The sequence below is a fragment of the Anas platyrhynchos genome, chromosome 6 (genome assembly GCF_047663525.1).
Source record: "Anas platyrhynchos isolate ZD024472 breed Pekin duck chromosome 6, IASCAAS_PekinDuck_T2T, whole genome shotgun sequence".
Lineage (NCBI taxonomy): Eukaryota > Metazoa > Chordata > Aves > Anseriformes > Anatidae > Anas > Anas platyrhynchos.
The window spans coordinates 21,132,501-21,139,927 of record NC_092592.1 but is presented as its reverse complement, the minus strand read 5'-3'; the positions used below and the strand labels follow the sequence as shown (position 1 = coordinate 21,139,927).

General features: G+C 51.5%; 1 long non-coding RNA gene across 3 annotated transcripts in view; it reads right to left on the bottom strand.

Annotated features, from left to right (window-relative positions):
* Window positions 1-724: 724 nt before the first annotated feature.
* LOC110353763 (uncharacterized) overlaps window positions 725-7,427 on the bottom strand; it is a 315,225-nt gene continuing 308,522 nt past the window's right edge. For all 3 annotated transcript variants that reach the window (XR_011810360.1, XR_011810362.1, XR_011810361.1), the window contains 3 exons: window positions 3,540-3,667; window positions 2,259-2,416; window positions 725-1,133 (listed from right to left, as the gene is read on the bottom strand). This is a non-coding gene — a long non-coding RNA (uncharacterized lncRNA). The remainder of the gene's footprint in view (window positions 1,134-2,258; window positions 2,417-3,539; window positions 3,668-7,427) is intronic.

Below are 7,427 nucleotides of genomic sequence, written 5' to 3'. Positions count from 1 at the left end.
GGGAAGTGCCCCAGGAGGCCATCATTGACACAAGGGCTCTAAAACAGGCTGCGCCCAGCAGGAAGCCCCGCTGCTTGAAGTTTCTGTGCTCTCCCCTTCCCTGGAAATCACAGGTCATCGCTTGCAGCCACCTCCTCCCCACTAAAACTGTAATCAGTTAAGAGCCATAAAAACACGGCTCGGAAAGGCTGGGAATGTGACCTCACGGGAAAGGAAACACCGCAGCCGTGAGGAGAGGCGCTTCCCGGTTGGGCTTCGGAGCAGGGCCCCAGCTCCCCACTGCTGCCTGTGCCTGGCCAGGGACATTTGGGACCTAATGGGTGTCCTGCCTGCTCCGTGCCTCCGTTTCCTCATCTGCACGGTGGGGATAACAGGACATGGCCCCTCACCCCACAGGGCTGGCCCAAACCCCACCAGCAGGGACTCTCCAGCAACGTCACTCTGTTGGCATCAGTGGAGGAACCTCCTGCTCAACAAAGGAAAGAGAGGTGCTGAGGGCAATGCCAGCAGGGAAGATGTTCCCATTTTCCCTTGCCCTGTCAATGCCAGAGGACTGGCACTTCCACTGGGAAGGCACCAGAGTTTCTCCTTCCTCTTAGGGCAGGTGAGAGGGGGATAGAAGCCGTAGCAGCCACATTTGGTGAAGGGTGGGTCTTACTCCAGTAATCAGGAACAGGACAAAAGAACAAGACAAGAAACACAGAAACGAGACAGGTAGGCCAGCTGATCCTTTATAATGAACTAATTCTACATTTTGTAATTATGTTTTCAGTGGCTTTAAGCTTTGCATTACATAATTTAATTACTGCAAAGAGCTACAGTAGAGAGAGACAGGTTCAACATTTGGAAAAAAAGTGTTCTGAGGATAAGCATCGTCTTCCTCTAAGTGTGATTGGGATTTACAACGACAGTCTCCCCATGCCCACTTCAAGCTGACAGGCTGAAACGCAGAAGCAAAGTGGGGACCAGAGGGGGACAATCCCTTTTAGCGCTCCTTCCTCCCAGCACCAGGCATGGTCTGGCAGGTCCTGCTGCCACGAAGCCCTCTGGGCTGCTTCCCATGTTGAGCTGTGAAAAACCCGGGCACGTGGGGTGATGTCAGCAGGAACGTCTGACTCTTCTTGCATCATCTCCTAGATGGGGAAAAAACACAGAGGCCCAACAGAGAACACTTCCTATCCACTGATGCTGTTGCTGCAAAGTGCCCTTACCACAGGCCCAGGCTCCCCCGTGCATCCCAGCCCTGCCTTGGCTGTAACCACGCTCCCGCACCATTGCCACCTGGGCCTGGGCCCAGGGACACTGCAGGGTCTCAGGGCCCACTGGCAAGGCCCACCCCAACGGGATGTCCCTCAGAGGCAGCCCTGCTTTTAGCCCGGCAGAGCATCCCCACCCCAGCGCCATCCTACCAACACCCGTGGAGCTGCACAGGGGTGAATCCTGCTCGCTCGGCCTCTGCCCGGCCCAGGATCTTACATGCAGAGAGCACACAGATATCTCTCTCCCCCACACCCTTATTCGTGTTCATTTATTTCTCCCATTTCTTCTTCTCCAAAAAATGGGTGCAGCCCTGCTTGCACAAACCCTTCAGAGTTATTCCTGCTTCATCCCGGGGCAGGCCAGTAGAGACAGCAATCCTCAGACCTCCCCTTCTGAGATGCTAGCTCTTGGCACCGCAGGGAGAGGGATTATTTGATCTTTATTAATTTATGGAGGTGAGGGAAGAGGGTGGAAATTGCAATGAAAGGGGCAGCCAGCAAGATGGCAAGGAAGAGAGGTTAAAAATGAAGTCATCATCTAATTGGCCCGCAGTGAATTATTCACATGTATAATCTTTTTAAAAAAAAAAATTCAGCACAAGGCAATGCAAGTAAATGCTGTTCATGTTTAAAAGTCATTTCCATAAGTAAGTGCAATTTCTCTACTGTTTGCCCCTGTTTAATGAAGTGAAATCTTGTTTGCATTCCTCCCAATTTCCCAACGAAAGGCGCCCAAGCGTTTGCACCAAAATTACTCGGCCCAAATTAAAACCCTCCAACACTTAAAAAAAAAAAAGAGGAGAAGGGGGGAAAAATAAGACTTATTTTTAAAATGCCTTAAGTGCATCCCAGCATCCTAATTTATTTTTAGACACTCGTTATTAAGAGTAGTAGTAAGTTTCCCCTTCTCTCTCGCTCTCTCTCTTATTTAAATGAACTTAATGGCAATAGATGCAAATGTCTGGAAGAGGAAAATAGTTAACATTTATTTATTCTTACTGTTGTCTCTTCCCTGGCTGGTGTCATTAGAACAGTTCGTTGCATCCCATTCGCTCCCATTAGCTCTGCTATCAGAGCCACCCAGCACGACTCCAGCACGGCTCGAAGTGCTTTCTGCGGCCCACATAGGGACTACATCATCATCTCCGAGGCACTGGCTTAATGACAAGAAAAAAAATCGGAATATATTGCACAGCGATCTGGGGAAACAACAACAAAACCCACCGCCGCCGCCGCCCATCGCCGCCTGCTCCTGACCCGCCGTCGGGCGGACAGACGGACGGGTCGTGGTGCCGGGACAAATGCGCCTTCACAACCCATTGATCGGGGCGGCGTGCAGGCAAATATGGCCATGGGGACCCAAAGCGCTTCCAAAAGCACTCGGAGGACCAAGCAGCTGCTGGGTGCGGCAGAGCCGTCCCCCCGGCAGCTGCCAAGGCCGCTTGGCAGCGCGGTGCCGGGTGTATTTCCCCATCACGGCCTGGTCCCCCTGCCTGTGGCAAGGCACAAATGATCTCCAGACGGAGCGGGACCGGTCAGGGGGTCCTCTCCAACCCCTGGACACGGAAGAGGACCTGGCCCACGCTGGGGAGAAGGTGCCCGCGGGCAGGGGCAGGCCACTGCAGCTTTCCGAGGCCTTCGGTCCCCCGGCACCATCAGGGCGAGGACGGCAGCCAGCGGGAGGGAGAGACCCAGGGCTCTGTGACAGCGCCAGCTGACAAAGCAGCATTTGGGAGGGAGGACATCAGCATCTGCAGCGCTGACACATAAAAGAGAGGCAGCAGCTATTACGGGCGGGGACGGAGGCGTTTAAAGGCCCTCCCCCCCTCCATAAAGTTGACATTGTCTCCCATGATAACTTTTCTGCTGAGGTAGGAGACACTTTACTGCAGAGTTGCACACAGCGAGTAGCTGCCCTCCCCCCCACCCCTTCCCATCCTCTCCCTCTCCCTCTCTCTCTCCAGCATCATTTACATCCTTAATTAGCTGTAATTCTGCAGTGCTCATTAGGGAAGGTCTGGAAAATATCAAGGAGCCCACAAGCAGGGGGCTTCGAGGGAGAAGGAGGAAGAGGGGGACGCGGGCACCAGGCTGAGAGTGGAAGCCCAAGGCTGGGTTGTGGAGCCAGGAGCCAGGAGCTGCTTGCTTAATTCGGGCGGGATGATTACACTAATTTGGGAGCACTGATCCAGTGATGGGGTTAAAGAGGCCACACTGTCCCACCTAGAAAGGCAGAAGTCCAGAGAGCAACAGCAGCTGACCGAGAGGATTTGTTCTTACCACCCTGCTGGAGGATGAAGTCTCTGTGCTGGGCCATTCAGTGCCCTGCACCCTTAAAGCCAACAGTCAGGTGCAGGAGGACAGCAGTCTTTCTTCCCTTCCAGCGCACACAGACACACAAACCTGTCCTAAAATACAAAAACAAACAAGCAAACAAAATAAAATAAAATTAGGACTTGAACCTAAAGCCAAGCATTACATTCCGCATCGTTGAATGAAATATTTGCTCCAACCCCAAATGAACAAACAGTGTGAAGTTTCATTGTTGATCCAGATATTTGACGTAATTACTTTGCAGACCACTGGCACACCAGAGCTGCTCTCATCTGGACTTTCTTTAGCTCAGGTGTGTACAAACACAGGCAGAGTTAAGCCCTGCCTCCTCCCAATGCCAAGTTACAACACCAGTGGGGAGGTGCTATTGCCTCTTTGCCTTAGCTGGAGAACAAAGAACAAGGAGATAAAGTGAATTGGGCAAGGGCACAAAGGAAATTTGTGGCAGAGCCAGGAGGTGACCTGCGATTTCCCAGTGTCTCTCTCCGAACTGCTAATTGCCAGCCATCCTTCCTTATGCTGTAGCACACGGATGGTTGTATGCCCACTTGCACTTGCTATTCTGGGCACATACTTGGCTACTTTTTAATTCACTGCCTCGCTGTATCTTTGCTCGAGGTTAGATGTGCATGTAAAAGTCTATCGGGGAATTCAGTGAAGTTGATGGAGATGGTCTTTGCAAGTCCATCCTCCTACTTTTCACTTGCTGGTAATAATGTGAGCCTACAGTTCCTTGGGGCTGAGCTGCGATGATGTGTCCCACCAAAGCCTCAAAATGACTACCAGTGCATATGGGATTAATACCTTTTTACAAATATAAGGGCATGTGCACAAATGGGCACTTGCACTTCCAAGTATCTGCCTCTGTATGACTTTTATTTTCACCTCATGAAGACATTTATTAACATCTACAAATTCCCACTGGTGTTTAGATGAAACTTGCCGTAACAGAGAAACAGAATATACAAACGTGTCAGAGCAACTCCGAAGAGTAACCGGGTGAGGTACAGCTTTATAGAAGTGCCTAGGCCTTTTGCAAAAACTGCATTTCGGTGGTTCATATCATTGGCTCTGAGGTTTAATACAGGTTAACTCCTTCACATTTACCAAAGACAACTTATTTACATCACTCAGGCAAAGAGAAATCCAGCCCATCTTTCTGTGTTAACATCTGGCTTCTCCTGTAGTGTTTGGTTCATAGATCTCAAAGGTCTTTATAAAGGAGATAAAATGTCCAGCTCCACTTGACATGAACCTGCAGAATGGATTTTGTCCATTACCACTCTTATATAAAATATATATATATAAAACCTAGACCCCTGTTGGAGATCCTTGGTCAGTACAAGGATAGCTGCCTCGTCATTGCCTATGTGTAGGAGACGGGGATGTCACCGGCTTAGACCTCCGTGTGGCTTTAGCTCTGCCCACACAGTGTGTGGGGCTGGTGGGGTTCTGCAGAGGGTAAATACCTGCAAGTCCCCGTGTGCAGATGCCAGGAGAGGAAGGGAGACCTTCCTCAAGTGTGTGCGAGAGTTTGTGGACTGCTGCTGAATGGCTCGAAGCATCAGCTGTAAGGGTTTATTTCCAGTGCAGAGCATTTCCCTCCTAATAGTCAATGAAACCATTTCTGCAAACCTCCCTCAGGTACCATTCCAAGAATGTAACACCAAGAAAACACTGGGCAAGACTTCTGGTCACTCGAACTATGGCAAATTGGGCTGCAAGCCTCAGAGACCGCTCGTGTAATTTGCAGAGAGATTTGGCTGACCAAATCGCACCGCGCTGCACCCCCATTTGCAAGCATGCGCACAACACACGCAGCAGCAGCAGCAGCGGTCTGGCTCCCTCTCCCTGTTTCTTTCACAGAGGCCCAGGGGAGCCCCAGGTTTGCTCCATGCCAGCTTTCCAGCCACGATTCCCTGTGGCAAGTCCCGCTGCGAGGAGCTGGGACACGAGCTCTGCACTGGCCCCCACCCCACACTGCTCCATGCCAGCCTGCAGCATCTCCCAAGCGCCACGGTGCCCGGGCACCCCTTGTAGCTCACCTCCTCCAGAATCAGGCCCTCTCTTGGTAGCCACACCAAGCCTCAGAGTGCCTCCTGCTGAACGGGCTGCGGCAACACCTCGCCCCTGGGGCATCCTCACCTTTCCCACAGCGGTTGGGGTGGTGAGAGGCAGGGAGAGGGAGACTGATAGCAAGGAAAAGCAGCGGATGAAAAGTAAACTCGCAGTACATAAATTCTCAGATGATTTTTATAAGGACGCAACGGTGTAGCAACTTGCCAAGAACAACACTGAAATTATTTCAAGGTTTCCCATTTGTTTGTAAAGTGAATATTGAAAGTGCAGGCGGCAGTCTCCCGGTGTTCCCCTGGGAACTGTTAGTGTCCGTAGTAACGAGGTCATTCCTTTTTTATTAGGAGAAGGGTTTCTGTAAAGTTAAATGTGCTGACAGCCTCTTGCCTTTGATGTTGGGTTTCACCTCAGTCCCTCCTGCAGATATTGCTGCTCCTCCCTCGCAAAGACACATCCCTGACAAACAATCTCCCCTCTGTCTTCCCTGCTTGTTTGTTTAGATGCATGATAGGCAGCTCTGCTAAAGGGCAGCACATGAAGGCGGGCTGGTGCTTCAGCAGACGGCGGAGATGTGAGAGATTTGGTCGCTGTAATTAAGCCAGCCTTCATCCCCCAAACTGCCGTGACTCTCAGTACCCTTCACTTTATTGACCAGACATAATTACGGTGACAGCACTCACAAGCCCCTCGGTTACAGCTGCACCACGGTTGTTCGGAGGATTGAGGAACACCACGGAGCCCCCGCTCCAAAGCCAGAGCAGGCAGAGGCAGGGGGCAGCCAGGCTCCGGGGCTCCCCGTCCTCTGCAGCTGCAGAGGCAAGAAGGTCCTCTGCAAGAAGAGATCCTTCCCCAGCAGGCACCAGGGCTCCTTGCTGCTGCCCTGTGTTAGCTCACAGTCCCCGTGGCGTGGCCACCAAGCACTCACCTCCTGCGCACCACGGCCTGCAGGGACACAGGAATGTACATGTAGGTGGGCCACAGCCACTCCACGGCATGCAGCAACCAGCTGAGCTACTAAAAGAAAGGACAGCTGGTGAGGACAGCACTGAATTAGCACGTGGGATACTCAGCTCTGGGCTCTAGCAAAGAGTTTCCTGAAGGTCCTGGGCAAATTAACAAAACTGTCCCTGCTGTAAAGGCACAGGGTTGCTCCAGCAGCCTCCTTCAGCGTCTGCTTGGAGCCACAGCCGCTGTTTGCTCTGCGTGTGCTGCCCCGCATCCAACACAAGGCAGCCTCTGTCCCACCTGGCGCCTCAGCACAGCACAGTAACACAAAGAAACCAACATTTTTCGTGTTTGAACATTAAACAGGCAACAATGCCCACCGAGAGTATTGTGTGTAGCCACTCCTCAGCACAGCAAAAGATAAATAATACGTTCATGCTTCAAAGTGAAGTACACATTGTGTGCACCCAAATAATAAGAAATAATGTGAGTATCCTTGTTCATCATGGACATAGTAGGAAGAAATCAACTTCTTCCCTGGGAACGGGTGCTTAGAAATGATTTATTCACTCTTGGGAATTGAATGCAAAAACCAAGGAGACACCATTGTGCACTGAGGTGGACCAGAGATTTGTCTGCTCGTATTTAACCACAGGATCAAGAATTGCAGTAGAGTGGCTGGTGATGGCACCAAAACTCTTTGGCTCTGGGATCCACATTCACAGTCAACCATGAGTCTGTGATAAAGGAGGCTGTGCCCCTACATCCTACAGCTGGCCAGGGGCTGGCATCAAACAGGCTGCTACGACTCAG